The sequence below is a fragment of the Pantherophis guttatus genome, chromosome 1 (assembly GCF_059756535.1).
Source record: "Pantherophis guttatus breed Tessera chromosome 1, ASM5975653v1, whole genome shotgun sequence".
NCBI lineage: Eukaryota > Metazoa > Chordata > Lepidosauria > Squamata > Colubridae > Pantherophis > Pantherophis guttatus.
The window spans coordinates 156,768,253-156,787,015 of NC_142063.1; the positions used below are offsets into that span (position 1 = coordinate 156,768,253).

General features: G+C 37.4%; 1 protein-coding gene across 17 annotated transcripts in view; it reads left to right on the top strand.

The window, feature by feature from the left end:
* Positions 1–8,634: 8,634 nt before the first annotated feature.
* The window catches only part of OSBPL6 (oxysterol binding protein like 6), an 89,231-nt gene continuing 79,102 nt past the window's right edge, over positions 8,635–18,763 (top strand). For 14 of the 17 annotated variants that reach the window (XR_004593103.3, XR_015731175.1, XR_015731176.1 and 11 more), the window contains exon 1: positions 8,635–9,104. The gene's annotated coding sequence lies outside the window, so the exon portion shown is untranslated. Of the gene's footprint in view, positions 9,105–10,975; positions 11,053–18,763 lie in introns of all 17 variants that reach the window. The other 3 variants (XM_060688032.2, XM_087882055.1, XM_087882052.1) reach the window with 2 other exon arrangements.

Below are 18,763 nucleotides of genomic sequence, written 5' to 3' on the forward strand. Positions count from 1 at the left end.
ATGCTAATACTACATGTTAATTTCTAAATTATAATTCTTGGATTTCAATGTAAATCCACTGCAATACATGCTTAACTTTTAGAACCAATTGGGAAGTTTCCAAACTGACTTTTCAGGTATGCCCCATGGCTTCCATATCCTATACATGCTACCTGATTGGCTATAGTATTCCAGCCTTGATTCCAGGGAGGATGGTTGTAATTGGAGAGCATTCAGCATCATGGGTTTTTGTTTCCTCACATCAAGTATCCAGCAGACAACTTCAGCTTTCTCTTTGCCCACCTGCCTCTCAGTCCTATGTCATAATTACTGGAGGACAAAAAAACATAAAGTCCAGTAAGCACCAACCCAATACAGAAACTAGACCTCATCAAGAGAACCCTTGATAACCTAATCAAGAAAGGGCAAATCAAAAAAGAATAACGGTGACAGATGAAAAGCAGTGGACTCATTGTCCCCCACTTCTATAAGTGCTTAAAAATACACAAGTTAAACATACCTCTTCATCCAATTGTATCATAATTAAGGAACCCAATGCGCCAAAGAATTTACAAAAAAGCTTGGACAGCTCATAAAGGAGAACAAATATTCTATCAACTCCCCACAAAAATGTCTCTAGAAATTCTGAGACCTAAAACTAGAAGAAGATGCAATTATGATTTCATTCAATGTTATAGCACTCTCCATGTCTATAAATTTAGAACTAACAAAAGAGTTCAAGATGGCAGTACTATACAACACACTTGACCTAGTGAAACACTAAGATCACAATATCCAGAATCATGGACTCATCATCCTCTTCCTCACTACCTACATTCAGTTTGATGGACAAATATACCAATAAATTAGAGGAAAACCCATGGGGTCATTACTCTTCAGGCTCATAGCACAGACCATAATGCAGTGTCTAGAAACTTTAGCATTCCCACACATAGATTGAAAAGTATGGATCCCTTATGAAGTGTGTGTGTGTGTGTGTTTGCAAGCCTCATTTAGTAAAAGGAGAAAAAAAAAAACCCAATCTCTTTGCATATTTATGCCTGTGCTTGACCTGGGCCAGGGCATCCTCTCTAGCAGGCAACACCTAGATAAACAGGGATAAGCAGGGATTAACAACAGACAAACAACCAAGCAAAAACACCCTAATCAATGAGGAAAACCACATAGCCACCAATATTGGCAAAGCAAAATGCTTTATATAAACCCCATCCTCCGTAGCATTAACTTTTCTTGGTTGGGTAATGAAATGTCTGCAAATAATCAACCAAGTTCAAAAGGTACCACAGACTCCACAATTCAATCCTGAGCGACATATATTCTCTTCTTTTGGAAGCAGTTAAATAAATTATGAAACAAGCAAACTTGCTAAATCTTCCTACCTGGCAAAGTATGAGATAATGCCAATTATCGACATTTCTTGTGGGGGGGGAGAATGCTGTCCATTAAAACAATGTTTCCTTCAAATGAAAAACTTAGCTTCTTTGAATGAATCAGTCTAAGTAGTTCCATTAATGTTTTCACTGGATACATTCATCTCAGGGGGTGGCCAGCTGAAATACATCTTTATTGCAATGACAAGTTGTAGGCAATAGGTACTATATATACAAAACCTGATTCCCAAAGGGGTTTGTGTCTATGTGTGCATGTGTGTGTGGATTTTCCTAATCACATCTAATTCTATAGAACCAGAAGATGGCACTATAACATTCATTTCATTTCTATCAACTCACCCCCCCCCAAAAAAAACAGGCTATAAAGTTCTCAGCCTTATTTATTTCATAAGGGGAGGATACTACATAAAAGCAGCTTCCTGAGAGATAGGGAATAGCAGCATTAATTAACTACACTGAGACAGCAAGGCAAAGCTAGTATAGATTCAGAGATCTTCTATGAGAATAGATTTATGATCTCCCAGCTTTCACCCTTCTTTCACTGTATGAGATTTCATTTCTTGCTGGTGAGAATATTGAATGCTAGGCAGATAGCATAGTCAGCCACTACACTTCTTAATAAAATCTAATTTCTAGTAAACACTTGGCCTTATTATGCTTGTAAGTGGACACTCAAATGTTGTATATAAATCCACAAATGATGATATATTAATATTTGTATGAGCTTTCAAATAGGCATTGTTAGATCTCAACATCAAATCGTAGAAAAGGCAGCAGAGAAGAATATATAAAACAAGTGAAGATGGTTCCATAGGTAACCTGACACTGTGTCTTGTAGGGCTTTATAGATCATAAACAATACCTTGAATCGGATCCAGAAGTAAACTGATCACCCAATGCAGCTCATGCAGCGTTATACACTCTGTTCTTCGGGTGCTCAAAATTGCCTATGTGGCTACATTTTGTAACAGCTGAAGCTTTTGAATACTTTTCAAGAGTAGCCTCATGTAGATTGCATTGCAATTTATGTAAATCAATAAAGATATCATGACAGATGCCCCAAGGGCTATGGTACTTTCCCACTAAATGAGGCAGATGAATACATTGGTTGAACACCCTATTTGCTCTTTCAACAGGACTTTGTCCTGCTGCATCCATTTGATTAAACTCCCATGGAATTGTCTAGAAAGCCACTAATTATACTAAGGAAGTTAATTGAGTGAATATTACTCAGGTTTACCTTGTTTCTTATTTTATATATTGGCATTGTAATAGATCTAATCCAGTCATTTGAAAGCATATGTATAATCTGTAAGGGAATTTTAAACTGTGATTCAATGTTTAGAAAAAAAATATATCCTCTTAGAAATCTTATCTTCTAATTACTTTTTTGTCTCCTCCCTAGATATAGTTAGAGAACTTGAAAAATGCATATATTTTACTTACTTTTAATTTGCTTTCAAATTTTTTGTCAGGGAAGAAAAAAAAGAATAGGCAAGGTATTATTTTTCAATGAATCCAAAACTCTTCTCTGAAAAATATTTCAGGAAATCTATGAAATTATCCCAGAATTAACACACAACTTCAAAACTATATTCATTTTAATAGTAAATTTTCTATGGGTAGTTTTCTGAAGTAATCTATTGTCACAAATGATTCATTCTTGACAGTGGCAAAGGTTGAAAGGTAGTTTGCTCTTTTATGTTAATAATGAAAAACATCATCCAAAGACCTTCAAATATAGTATGTGTTACCTATTCAAAATAATTTCCTGCTCTTGATCTAAGTTATGAACCTTTGAGCAAAAACATGAGTTATTGGTAATTTATGTTGTAAATACATGGATATAGTAAAATAAAGGGACATAAGTTTCCCTTTCTTTTTAAAAATGTGCATGGCTTTTTCAAGTGTGAACTTACAGCAATAAGTTTGGATAGGTAACACATTTCAATGTTTAGTAACATTTTCAGGAGCAGATATTAAAGAGTTCATATAGTAGACACTAGGTTCACTCCTACTTTTATCTAAGGACACTGCAAAGTACCTCAGAGAAAGGAATTAATTCCTGTGTGGAAAAGATCATCCTTGGCTATTTGGAGAATACCTTTTAGTCAATAGTAATGTTTTTAATATTGGTACATTAAATACATCCCCTCTAACATTTTATCAAATAAGGAGAGCAAAGGTGTATGGGGTAATTTTGGGATTGTTAAGCAATGTTTTAAACAGTGTTCATGTCTGCTCACAATGTCTACTGCTTTCCCAATCAGTTAGTTGATTATTTCAATATATTAATTTCATTCTTGCATGGCACTATAATTTTGAGTCTGCCTACTTGCTTGTCTAGTTATTGTTTTTCTCCCTCTGATTCTTTCATGGGGTGTGGGGGGATTCCTATATCTCTGGACAAATATTCCTTGAATCAGCTTACATGAGAGTATTGCCCTCTTCTTTCTTAGGCCTGGATATCTTCAAAAGTCTTTGCTGTTCTGTTCTGCTCACTCATTCAAACAAACCTACCTAATCGTTTTCAGTTTCCTTGAGTATAGATTAATTCAACCAATCATTATTAACAGCTTTACCAAACATAATAAGACCAACGAAAACAATACATTTATATTGTGTAGATGAGTAGTATTGATTGCCTCCCTTATTTAGTTGCAAATATTTTATTATTGTTTTTAAAAATGGGTTTATATTTTAAGGATTTTAAAAGATTCCAGAGGTAGCATTAGATGCCTTTTGAATTTGCTCTGCAGTATGCTGCTTCATACAGTATTATTTTCTGTTCCATTTCCTTTCATTCTTGCTTGAAAGTGTACCTTGAATAAGTTATGAATTACGATACAGTATCTTCACCTTAGCTCTTCTCATCTGTTCCATTGCCACATTGCAAAATGACCTCTCAGTTCCTTGCTGCATCCTCTAGAACTGTGTCATCTAATGAAACTAATGGAGACTAAAGTTTATCTTGAATAATAATAATGGTACTGCATTTAAATTTGTGTGATCTTTTCAAATTATGTCAAAAATGAATTAATTGGGAATGGTTCATCTGGACAAGACTGGTGGTGACTATCATCTGCAGCTAATATCAAGAAAGCAATATATTAACCTTTGCCATGATCACTTTTTAGAATGGAAAAACTACATATCTTATTCTTGTATTTGATTTGTATCTGTTCATTCTCTATGGTATTAATGACCCTTGTTACATTTAACTGCTTTGATTCTCAACTTAATCCTACAAAAAGCAGGGTTGTCATATAAATGACATTCAAGGCATGCTGTTTATGTTCTTTTTTTTTTACTTTGCCAGGCAGCATCCTATGCTTTCATAGAGTTTACAGAATTAGGCATCATCTAATAGTTGTGTTCTAAATTTAGCCAATGATTTTTGATGCCTAAATACTATTGCCAATTTAACTCTGGTGTATAATGAGAAAGGAATAATTATAGAACTTAAATGTAACAGTTCTAAGGAAAAACAGACTAAGTATTGTGTTGGAATTAAACAGGATTTGGTTTTAACTACCTATTATCTGGAAAATGACTCCATCTGCATCTTCACACATCTAGGTGGGAGGATGACAGAACACAAATCTGTGAAAATACTAAATTTCCTCATAGGATATCATCACGAATGAGTCAGATCAATACCCACTGACAACCATGTACTGTATCTAGAAGGCTTCAATACATAGTTTGGAGTGTATGCTTCAATTGATGCCGCATCATTTCTTCCCATCTCCACTGAATTAACTATATGCTGAGTGGCATGACTCATATTAATTGTAAGATTACTTCCTCCTCCTCCTCCTCTCTATTTGCTTTCTATTCTTTTAATTTTGTGTGGCAAGATACTAAGCCAGTAGTGCAAGAAATTGCCAAGTAAATGATTCCTTGGATAGTATGAGCATTTCTGGAGTAAAAGTAGTATTATCCCTGCTATTGCAACAGAAGATCCCATAGGTACAGTTTATGGCCCACAGAGGAGAAGCAATGAGCTAGGCTCCATCTGGTCTGGCAAGCCTGTTGTGGAATTATCCCTGGTCAGTGGACTCTTTTCTTCCAAGGTTTTTCAGCTGTGATCAGAGAAATATCAAACATTTTATCTGCCCAGCTTATTTTGGTGGTAATGGTGGTAGAGAGGGGATAATTAATCTCATATAAGACTGAATGCTGGACTATTTTTACTGCAAAATTAGTGAATAACTGAACAACAGAGTTGGAAGGGATCTTGGAGGTTTTCTAGTCCAACCCTCTGCTTAAGCAGGAAACCCTATACCATTTCAGACAAATGGCTGTCCAATCTCTTCTTAAAAACCTCCAGTGTTGAAGTACCCACAATCTCTGGAGGCAAACTATTCCCCTGATTAAGTGTTCTGTCAGGAAATTTTTCCTTAGTTCTATGTTGGTTCTTTCCTTAACTAGTTTTCATCCATTGCTTCTTGTCCTAGTGCTTTCTTCTGAATACAATATATGAGCTACATATTAGCTGACAACTGAGAAAGATCTTCCTTGACAAATGCCACTGAATAAAATTACTTTTACCATGTAAGGTAAACAAACTTAAACAAATTTTCAGGGTCTCGTTAATACATTTTGTTCAACTTTTTGATAACTCCTTTTTCTGGATCCAAAACCACAACTTTCTTAATGTGGATCAAGAAATTGATTAGACAATTTCCTTGTTTTTCCATTGTTAAATATAAAATAATTTTCAGTGAAGTGAACCTGCAACACTAGAAATGTTGGAAGAACATTTTTGGATTCATGGGAATGACTGGTGGCAAGATAGGTTGGAAAACGAAAGACTGACAAGGAACCCACCAATCATTATCCTTCAGTATTTTATATTTCATTAGAGTAACAGCACTGACCAGTCTCATTCTCAAAGCATAAAAAAAAGTTGAGTGCTTTATATTTATATATTTTCCTCCTCTCTCAATGATGGAAAGAAACATCATGGTGGCTGTTGGATGAGTGCCCACAGAATGTGTTCAGAATTGTTTGATAAAATCTCATTCCAAATACTAAATTATCCAATATTCCAGCATTTAGTAGAAATTCTTCCAGAATCGCTGAAAGAGTTGGTGATATTTCTGACCAGAGTGTTTGCACTGTAAGAATCTTATAGTGAAGATTACTGTTTTTGCAGCTGTCAAATAGAGCTGAAGGTCATTCCTCAACATTAAGAACATGTTTGATACAGCAATTGGACTATTTCCTGGCAAGCTATCCTTTTATTAAATGACTCTGTTTCTCCTTTCTCTTGTGGATGGATAACTTGCTTGAGTCATCTGGCCTTTTACAAAAGATAAAGGCATTATTCATCATTTCTGCTCTCTTCTTCTGCCTTCTAATTCTACACAATGTGGGATAGTATATTATTTGGACTGAGTTGCAAGATGTTTTTACAGAATAGAGTTGATTATTTCTACAATTTATTACTTTTCTATAAAGTTAGGAAAGCGACTGCTTTCCAAATTTGCTGGATTCAATACCTAGAATTCTCATCCTGTCTGGGCCAAACCATGGGTTTTCAAACTGTTTCAGACCATGGAACCTGTTAAACAGGAAAAATCCTAGAACTCCTGATCAAGAGGCAGTGATGCATTCAAATTAACTTTTTGTTATCTATAGGTTTATAGGAAACCTATAAAATTCATTGGCTTGCACTGGACAAAACAAAGGTGGGATATAAATCTAATAAATAATTCTTGTGGAATCCTTGGAAAAAACCCTGATCCAAACAATAATCCATTTGGTGGTTTTGAGATTGTGAAAGGCACTGTATCTTGCATGTACCATAATATGCTATTGAGGACACGAGAAATCAAAACTATTTCAAGAGATCTATGGGATGCTTCCAAATCTCTAGCTCCTTGAGTCTTGCTTCCTTGTTCCGTCCGTCACCCTAATATGGAAAACTAGATATATTAAAATACATATGATTATGTATGCTGCTGATGTCAGAAGTCAATCATTTCTTGTCCATACAAGATTTGAGTTATTTCTACCAATGTCACCTTGCAGAACAGAGTATTTAATAATTCTTGTGCAATAGCAGAAAGTGGTAACCTATGGCCACTCTGGGTTTTTACTTTTTTGTTGCAGTTGCTATCCTTCAATCTAGTGTTCAATCTATTCTAGTAACTGGATTAAACAACTTTTACTGTGCAAATCCAACCTGTTGAACTGGCATCTAGGAGATCTAGGGTCAAGTTTACAGAAGCTCACAAAACCCCTTCAGGCTGGTTGGTTTCTTCATCCCAACCTACAAGAGTTTAAAGTTTCAGTAGCCTTCCTATGACCTCCTAGTTGGGGTCTGTGGCAATTTGCCACTGCCAACTCGCCACAATCAAGTCACCACAGCTAACTCATCACAGCCAACTCATTGCAGGACATGCCACGGCCATATTGCCACAGGACAACTTGTTGTGGGACAAGTTACACTAATATCAAAGAAACAGTATGATAGAATCATTAAAAGAAAGGATGCAAAAGGAGGAACAGAATGAAATGTAAATGACAAAAATTAAAATATTTTTTATTTATTTTAAATAATTAAATAGAATTGTTAAATTGACCCGCAGCTAGTTGCCCTGCGGCGAGTTGACTGTGGCGAGTTCTCCTACAAGGAGTTGACTGTGATGAGTTGGCCATGGCAAGTTGGCCATGGTGAATTGGCTGCAGCAAATTGGCTGTGGCAAAGTTGTTCCATTCTGTCCTAGTTGTGTGTGTCTTTGGAAAACCCTCATATCACCTATTACATTTCACATTTTTTCTATTAGAACCCAAAGTGTTAAACTGCTGTTATAATTCTTTTATCCTCCTCATCTTCAGGGAAACTGTTTTGAAGGCAACACATACAAATATTTAAAGGGAATAAGAATGTTACTCGTTCAGTTTTACTTCAGATCACCTGTACACACTCATCTATCTGTCTGCCTGCTGCTCTGCAACACAGGCTGTATATACACCTCTTTTACCCAACTCAACGTAGGTACGAGTAGCTGGTCAGATGCGTAAGTGCATCCAAACACCGTATTCTAAAGCCAGCGGGATTATTTCTATGATTGGTTGAAGTCGAGAAACGAAAACCTGGGTCGTTTCTCCTAAGGACGGCATACTGTTTTGTAAAGAGCCGCTACTCAGGTATCCTTTTAAAGAGAGGTAGTAAGCTCGGCGTCCTTTCCAGGCATTTCTGAGTACACCCACGCGCGTCGCCATCCCTTGGCCAAGACCCGCTGAAAAGGAGGAGGGGAAAGGGGCCTCGCTCGTTTGCTCCCGCTCGGCTCGGGAGGGGGGGGGGAGGATGACTTAGCACTGAATCCGACTCCGGCAAGCAGGCAAACAAGCAGGCAGGCTGGCTCTACGCTTCCAGGTCTTGTCACAGCCCGGCCGGCCTACACCGAGCAAGACGGGTGGGCGGGAGCGCCCGCGAGGCGTTGAGGGAGGGCGAGACTGCACAGCCACGGGAGGGAGGAGGGAGGAGGAGAGGGCCCAGGAAAGCTGCCTTGAGGAGCCGCCGCGCGCCGCTGCCGCCTTTTCGCGGGACTCGGGTCTGCTTCGCGAAAAGAAAGCGGGCGACGCCACCACCATCACCGCCTTCCCTTCCGAGCAGCCCGCCGCCACTTTTCCTCCCTCCACACCTCCTGCGTCCGCATTTTCCTCCTGCGGCGCGCCCCGAGCTGACTTAAAACTCAGGTGGGTTTTCTCTCCCCAGCCGCCGCTCTCTTTCCAGGGGCTTTGCGCGGGGAGTACCGGGCAGGGTGGCTCAGAGGGCGTGGGGGGCCCCGAGACTCCCTTCCCTTGGTTTAACCTAACCCTGCTCAAGAGAGGGGAAGGTGGGGTTAGGATTGAAAACGACAAAGGGGATGATGCCACGGTTCGCCCCAAATCCAGCCCCCCCCCCCCCGCCTGTCAAAGGGGCTGCCGGCTGCAGCTTCTGGAGGGAGGACGCTTGGATGCGGATAACGGGAGCGTCGTATCGCCGCAAAGCAGCACCGAGCCGGGTCTAGAGGCCGTTTGCAGACTTTGTGACAATGGCCGTGTGCGGACGAGGTGGGGCTGGGGGGAACAGAACTGCGCACAGGCCGGCGAGCCAGACAACTGCGGGGCTCCGGTTCCCGTTGGGGTAGTAGGCAGAATAGCAGCTGTTAAGGTTAGCTCCTGTTGCCCCCCCGCCCACACCCATCTGCCCCCCGACCTAGGGAAGAGACAGGAGAGTCTGCATTCTTGGGTGCACGCTGTTGACTGCGGGGGAAGGGTGGTTTGTGCGGGCACGCGGGTCTCGGAGCCCACGGGAAAGTGCGGGTTTGTAGTTCCCTTCTCATATAGTACTTGCGTGCTCATGGGTGCCAATAGAAATAACGCTGCATTTTAAAACATTGCCTACTTTTTAAAAAAAAACAACAGCAGCAGCAACCGGATAATATGTGTCCTTAATTCTCTCATGCTGCAAATGGATAAATAATATGAAGGCAAAGAGTTTTATTTTTTTCCTCCCCTGGTTTTGCAGGCAGTGCTCTGTCCCCTGCATAGCAGGAGCTGCTCTGCATTAACGATGTCATCAGAGAAGCTGGGCCTGCCTGGGAAGGGTACTTTTCCTTGCATAATGAGGAAAAAAAAAAGCTGCATGCTTGAAGGGCTGTGCTATGATAAACCTATAAATGAAGCTTAAAAACTTGGAACTGACATCAGGGCATGATGTTATATAACTCAGTGGTGCTGAAACGAAATGAAAGGGCTTGGAAAAATCTTTTTGTGTTATCAGGAAAAAAAATCAGGAGATTTTTTTCCCATTACCTACAGAATCATTTTGAAATATGTGGCAAATGAATTGTTCCTGTGTGTTGGAGAATAGGAACCCCAAGTTTTGATAACAGCAGACATACTTTCTTAGATTTCAATTAATGAGAGAATTTTTTTTTTCACTTAATTTGTTCAAACTTGTGCAAAACATTCATATTTCACATGGCTTAAAATGTTTTACCAGTGCTACTGGTAATATGCTGTTGGGTAATATTAAATAGTTCTACCAGGTTATAGCAATATGGTAACATAACAAGAATGTCTGTGTTGTATTTTTCATAGTAAAACACATTTCCAAGGTCGTAGAACAACCTGCAGTGTAGCTTTCATTTAGCAATTTGTCATCTGTAAGATAAGGTGCCTGAGCCACCTTGGAAGATTATATTTACAGTGGTTCTTGAATGGAGTCTGAAAATAATTGAAATACTTTATAACTTACTTGCCACATATTTTAAAAAATACTGGCAGTAAGTTAAAGGTGCTAAAACTGCTAAATTCATTGACTATTAAAAACTACAGTAGCAGAACTCTAGTGAAAATCTATCATGTAATTTACAAGACTGATAAAGGCTGCTATTCTCTAAGTGGTTAGCAACAGGATGCCATTAGCTAAAAGATAAAACAGTTCTTAGTAGCATGTTTCTCTTTGGCTTGGTTTGAAATAGTTGTGTAATATATGTACATAGGCTATATATTTGCTCATATTTCCAAAAAATGCTGATTTCAATGTTGTTTCACTAAGTGATAATATCTTTGACTTTCAGAATCTGAATTGGAACAGGGAGGGAGCAGATTGAAATGAAGTTGCTAAATAATTTTATTTCAGGATAAATTGATACAAGTAAGAAATTTAAATGTACATTGTGCAGGAAAAAAAATCAAACTATGTGCTGAGGAGGAGAATGCAAATGAAAATACTGCTATCACAGCTTTTCTGTATCCATTCATCTATAACATTTTTGTAGCATGACTCTCTTCCATAATAGAGCAAATGCTCCAATCTACCTCAGGAGTTTAGAAGAAAAATGCACACTGTATGATGCTGCCCACAGAGTTTTTGGTGCTGTCATTGCAGGGAATCGAAAACATTGCTGCCTAATTTTAACGGTCTATGTGATGGAATGACTTTTTAAAAGTTATAAATATGTTTGATTAAAATGTCTTGCTTCTGAGCATTATTTCCAGTGTTAGCTGTTAATACCTGTTCACATGTATAATTATAATTACTAATATGTGTTTAAATTATATGCTGGTGTAAGAATTATAATTTAAAATAAGTAGATTAGATCTTTTCTAAACCAGTTGTAAGTGTATTAACCCACTTGCAGAACGTATGCAGAAGTTAAAATTTAATTTTGTATGAATGCTTTTAGAATATGTTACTAGAATGAGAATGTGATTAAAAATACATTAAAAACATAACTCATTAAATAAATTAAAAACAAAAATATTAAACTGAAGGTAAAATAAATTGAAGTTGTTGGAACAATATTTTATAGTTTGCATTTAAGAGAGATATGTGCAATTTCTTACATTTGAGCTGAAATATATATATATATATCATGGTGGGTTGCTCCTGGTTTGCCCCAGTTCAGGCAAACCGGTAGTGGCGGCGGCGGGAGGCTCTGGCCACCCGCTCAAACGTCATCAAAAATGCTCTGCGCATGCGCAGAAGCACACTGCACTTGCAAACGGAGTGCGCCTGCCCGTGAGCTACCAATAACAAACCGGTAGCACCGGGATTTGAAACCCACTACTGATATATATATCAGAGGGAGAGAGGGAGGGTGTGTGTTAGAGCTGTGAGTTTCTTAATGGAAAGGCCAAAATGTGACCAAATGTGCATATTTATTCGATTTTATTTGTGTTCTACCTTTCCTTTTAGGTGTGCCAGTTTGGTACACAATAATGGTTAAAGCTACTGGGGGGTTGTGAGCTTTAGGTACAAAGAAAACCACTTCTGACAATCGTGCCAAGAAAATTGCATGGACTCTTTCCTGCATTTACCAGAAATCAGGAGTGACTTAATGGATCATTTCAACTTCCTTCAGGAGCTGAAGATGCATATATAGTGCTTCCTCTCTACATTTTTCTCTACAACAGTCTTGTTAGGTAGGTTGGGCTGAGAGACAGAGAGCAGCCCAAGTCCAGTATGTGCACAATGCAGAAAAAAACTTTTAACATTAAATGCTCTTAAAACACAACTGTGTTTGATTTATAATGCGTTTGATTTCTAGCTATAATGTTGCAGTAGAATTTTGGAAGGTTTTTTTGCCCAATATTTTATTATGTTCAGAACTCTGAGACTAACTGAATTTATATGAAATGATTTTTTTAAAATCATAAACTAGTTTACTTATCGTGTTTCCCCAAAAATAAGACCCTGTCTTATATTTTTTTGAACCCCAAAATAAGTACTTGGCCTTATTTTTGGGGAGGTCTTATTATTTTGGGGTGCGTGGAGCAAGATTGGGCTCCTCTTGCTATTTTACCTGATTTCCAGTTCTGTCTCCCTAACCCTAACCAGAGGAAATGGCGGGGACCGGCTGTGCATGCGTTTAAATATTTTTGGGGAGGGCTTATTTTAGCCCATGCGTTCAAAAGCCCGATTGTGCTTATTATCAGCGGATCTCTTATTTTCGGGGAAGCAGGGTAGAAGGTTAGAGAACATTTATGATAACATCCTTCTCCTACTTTTAAGTAATGCAATTTATATATTGCTTTTTGTGAAAACAACATCAGAATTGTTTACCATTGAGAATGCAATAAAAACTTGACTGTAAAGTAATTAAGGGTACAGAATAATTAGAAGCAGAATAATTAAGTCAGGTAAAAGAAAAAGCAACTTTGGAAAGGTGAATGAATAATTAGAAAATAGCTGTTCCCTGGTCCCTCTCCATCTTGCTTTCGCTGATTAGAACATCATCCGGCCTAAAGATTTGCAATTCCTATCCCATGTGCCACTGTTTCCTGTGCCTGGTTGTAAACCTGTACAATTGTGTAATTCTTCGCTTTGCATACTGATGATCTCAAATTCATCCCTGGCATCTCTGGATTGCACTAGAAAACTGTCTGCCTAAAACCCTGAAATGCCAGTTCTTGTCAATGTCAAGTAGACTGAGGCAGCAAGCACCTTATGTTTCTATAGCAGAATTACGATCTGTGGCATTGCAGGTATGTGGGATGAGCAATGAGGCTTTGACTCTGTAGACTTCCCAAGTGCTACTTAGCAGAGCAGATAATGGAAAGAATATTTCAGAAGTGAAGCGTATGGATTCCCGAGTTTTAAAGAAACAGATCAAAAGCACACTTTTTATGCATTTCTTTAATTACTGTAGTCTGTTGTTCATGACAAATGGACACCACTTGTATGTTGCATGTAAGAAGAAATTGGTGGAGAATTTTGGAGTGGATGGGTTATTTTGTTATGGTAACCTATCTACATATTAACAGCTACATAAGCTTTGATGTAGGAAACAGGCCAAGTGTTTGGGTTTCTTCAAAGTTTAGGAACTGAAACTGATCCCCAGCTCTAGCGGGAAAATGACTATATACAGCAGGTTCTGCAATAATTATTATATTTAATTCGGGGTAAATAATGAACTGTCTTCCTCAAGATTAACCCTGAATGAGGGCAGGAATATTATCTGCTGGGATGGATGTGTTTGTATGTCTAGTGTTATGAATGGGGGAGGGAGGGAGGGGAATGTATGGTTTTTGTTGTTATGTTTTTGTCTTATGTTGATTTTAACTTGGAAAATTTAATAAAATTTATTTTTTAAAAAAAAGATTAACCCTGAATGCCTTCCTCATTGGCTATGAAAATTGTGAAGGATGCTTCTTTTCTTCAAGAATAAAAGGGTAAAGAAGCTTTGTAGAAAAGACTAATTAAAATAAGAATGTATATCCACAGATAACTTCCTGTGAGTAAAAATATTATAGAATGGTAAGTGATGGAGCAACAGTACTGCAAGCATTCTCAGCCAGTTTCAATATACAAGCTTATATAGCAAACCAACATAGCTTATCACAGTATCCCTGCTGTGGGGATCATACTTACAGATATGCTATGATGGGAGGTCCTCATTATTTCCACAGTTTTAAACTGGAGATAGGAGAGATTTGCATATACTCTGTTGATATATAACAATAAACACAGTTTGTGCTGTGCACACAAATTAGTCACAAGGTCAGCCAACTAGTCTTAATCTGTTGTAATATCAGGATTTCATTTGTGGCAGGAGATTCTGAGGGAGATCTGTCCATGTACCCACAACATGAATATCTTCTCTGGGAATCTTTTAGAACCTTCTGAAGAAGTAGAAGGATGGCCCGAGTCAGAGCCATGGCTATAGGAATTTCAATTGGGGTGAAGTGCTGCAGCTGATCCTGGAGGTGACAGATGGAATAACTTGTGCTGTGGTGGGATTTCAGGAATCCCATTGGTAGCATGTTTTTGGCCTGTGCTAGATAAAAAGCAGACATTTTGAGGAGTCTCATTTCTGCTTCCATATAAAGAGGTGGGATTTCTAATATGCACTAGAAACCCTGCCAGCATTAGTTGAAGACATAGAGTTTGAGGGCCTAAAAGTGGGAAATTATAAATTTATTATTATTTCATTTGATAGAATAATATACTTGATCAAATAATAATTTAAGTACTGATGTATGATTAATTTTGAAATAAAAAATGATTTTATTTAGGAATTGAGGATTATTTCCCTCCAAACTTCATTATTAGATATAATTCATTTTTAAAAAGTGTCTGCTAGAATGAAATCTTACATGATAATTAGGTCCTTCTTTCACTAATGAATAGATACCTTTTCTCTATTTGCGGATTTCAATACATGTGGCTTTATGAAGCTAGTACACACTTTTTCTTCCAAGATTTTCTGGAGTAAAATGTCATATTAGTTGCACATAGTAGGACAAAGTAAAGAGATTTACTGTTGAGTTTTCACTTCTGTACTATCAGTTGTTAACCATATTGAACATTTTTCATGAACTTTTTTCACTGCCTCTTGCATGTGATAAAGTTTTGACAGACATTTGCTAGACAGATGTTGTCATGTAATGTCAGACAATCCCTCAGGAAACATTTTATCTCTAACTAAAATGTAGAAGAATAGAAAGAGGCAGTGGCTTCAAAGATCCAGTAACTTCCAGGCTAAAAGCAAGTATATAGTAACTATATAGAGCCAGTTTGGTCTAGTGGGTAAGGCATCAGGCTAGAAATTGGGAGACTGTGAATTCCAGTCCCTTCTTGGACATGAAAGCCAGCTGGGTGACTTTGGGCCAATCACTCACTCTCGGCCCCACTCACCTCATAAGGTTATAGTTGTGGGGAAAATAGGAGGAGGAAGAAATATTACATATGTTCACCACCTTGAATTGTTTATAAAAATAATAAAGGTGAGATATAAATAAAATCAATTATTACTCATTTATGTCCCTGAGGTATTTGGGTACTTTATCTTTCCTTGCTGAAAACTTTGCAAATATGAACTTTAACTATTCTGTAAATGTAATTTCAGTTTTTTCAGACTGGATAAGACAGAATATATGGCCCCTTTTTCCTTCCCTGATATATTTTCTCTGCCCTATAACATAGCAGTATCCCAGACTAATGTCTTGTGTTCCAGAGCTCCTGTTCCCACTGCAATCTATGTGGCCAGAAGAAAACAGTCAAACTAATTTTTTGGAGTACAAAATACGCCATCTAATTTATGCTAATAAGTAAAAGTGTACTATGTTTTAATTTTAGGGGTACAGTGCTCTGATAAAAGATTGAGATTAATGTTGAAGGTAGAAAATCTCATGATTGAAAAGGAGCTACTTTTGTTGAGGCAATTGATCCTACTTTTAATGCGAGAATTGTTTTGATTTACAAATCACCATGACGTATTAAAATGTTGTATTCTGCTGTTAAAATAAAAATACATGTGGATTAGAATCTTTTGTGAGGGATTGGGCTAAGGATTTTATTTAGAAGCAAGCATGGTACATAATAAAATTTCTATAATATATTCTTCCAGTGTTAACAAATAATGTTTATAGTTCTTCACAGACCACCTTGGTTTTCACTGTGCTGAATTCAATCTAGTCTCATGTGCAGACTTCATAATTTCATTATACCTGCAATGTATTTTCCTTTCAAATATTGAAATATTATACTGTATACAGTTATACGCAGTGAGAATATTTGAGTTCTCTTGCTTGAGTCTGCATTAAATTCTACAGCTTGCAAAACATATTCACGTGAAAATAAGTGTATTTAAGTTATTGAATCTTAAATGCTTGGGTGTATCTATCCTACTATTTGTAACAGGTGAAGGAAAATACATGTTTTTTTAAATATCAGATCTAGAAGAGGATATTTTTCAACTTTTAACAGTTTGAAAGATGTCAAAGCTGGATATAAATAAAATGTTTGAATAATGGAAGAATGGTTGTAAATGATATACCAGTAAATGATCCTGGAAGAAAGTGAGGATTCTTGTATTAGTTTTGAATAGTATTTACCCTTCTTACATTTTTCAAAAAACAGGAATCTTTTCTAGATAGGTAAAAAAGGGTGTTCCCCTATGGCAGAGGGAAGAGGTTACGTTTACACTAAAAGGCTTATATGGATTTTTTGTTCACTGCTCACATAATACATTTAACTGCTGGTATCTTAAATGTTGATAGAAACCTGATCTAACGAAGCATAATTTATTTTTGATTCTGTGGCACTCTGGCAGCTTAACATGTGTTTGTGGTCACACAGTAGTGTCATATTTTCAGCTTTATCAGGAATTTTCAAGTGTTTGAAAACTGCCTCTTTTCAAAGGCACTTTACCAAGTATTTCTCAATGGGAAATTCAATAATAATGAGGGGGAAAAATCTACCCTGGAGGACATACTTCCTAAACTACTTATTTTTGTCCGTACCGTTCATAGCCGTAGGCAGCAGGTCTTTTCCTTTTAGCACAATGAAACCTTGATTTAATAGACCTTGTTACAATAAACATTTCATGTGACAGAGATTTCTGCAGTGATTTACATCATTTGTGTAATGATGTCATTTATATAATTTACATAATGATTTCATTACACTAATTATATAACTTGTCATGATGTGATACTTTGAGATGATACTGGTGAATAATGAACCGCCTCAATCTGATTAGTCTGTTAAATGAGTTTCATGGTATTTTCACAGTACTGTGTACAGAAATATCAATTCAGATGACAGGGCAGGCCGATGGGAATGGGAAGAGAACAGATTTTGTACAGCAGGAAATACTGGAGAAGAAAAAGAGGGTACCAACTTCAGATACAGAGGTATAATTTTCTGGGTGCAAAGATGATTTTGTTTTGCTCACTATATTTTGAATATTGTGAATGAATCCGAAATTCTAGTTAATGATGACACATGCTTATAATTATTTATACTTCACTGCTTTAGCTTGTAGGGGCAAGTAAAGATTTTTGAAATATTTATTATTTTTGGGAGGTGTGAAACCAGTATACCTGATTTGCTTCTCTTAAAAGAGGAATATTAAACTAAGAATAAACCATTTTTGGGGAATGGAATAAATCAGAGTTTCTGATTCCTATATCAGCGGATCATGCTACTAAAAATGCAAAATATTAATTTACAGTGGCACATCGTTTCTCATTTTTGAATATTTAAAGCTTAACCTCAAGGCTTAATACCCATATGGTATGTACATATGGACCAATTTCTCAGAAGATGAAAAAAAGCTGAATATTTGTATCTTGTGAACTTTGGTGAAATCAAAAGTGTCCTCTTTATGTCCCAAAGGCTGAAAGAAAACAGAAGGACAAGCCTTAAGAGCAAAAAATGCTTTTTCTGTAACTCAAGTCCAGCACACAAATGCCTTCCCTATTTACCCTCCTCGTCACATGTAAAAATAGTGGCAGGGGAGTTGATCTTGCAGATCTTGATACCCTCCCTCCCACCTTGAAGTTGTTCCTGCCAAATGGACACTTGGTTGATGCCAAGGGAAGCTTCAGAGACTGCAGGGGTATCCCCCAATACTATGTGACCTACCTCCTAATACAACATAATGGGTAAAGTTGGTCAAGTCCTTTCTACCATTACTTGCATAAATTCTTATGCTAGCTCTTGCTTACATGTCGTCTTTTTTCACATTGCATTCTAGCATCACATTTTACCAGCCCTTGAGTAAAATATATTTTCTAAATTTTGGAATGGTTCTTTTAGGTTTTAAGCTAGTTTGGCTGAACAGAACCATACAGAATCCAGATATATGTTGATAACTGGCATCCAGTACTGCAATTGTATAATTTTAGACTCCAAAATTAATAGTCCTGTAAAGGAATTTAAAAGGATGCCTACTTTATCCAACATTTGTATTATTCATTCATTTCAAATCATGAACATCTAATTGCGTGCACTTGGAGATGTGTTTGTTCTGAGTGGAGTCCTGAACATCTGTCTTAAAATGTCATTGTTTATTTCAAAGGAAAATGCCGATAAAAGGACATAAATTATTGGGTAGGCCATCCGTATCTCTCAGATG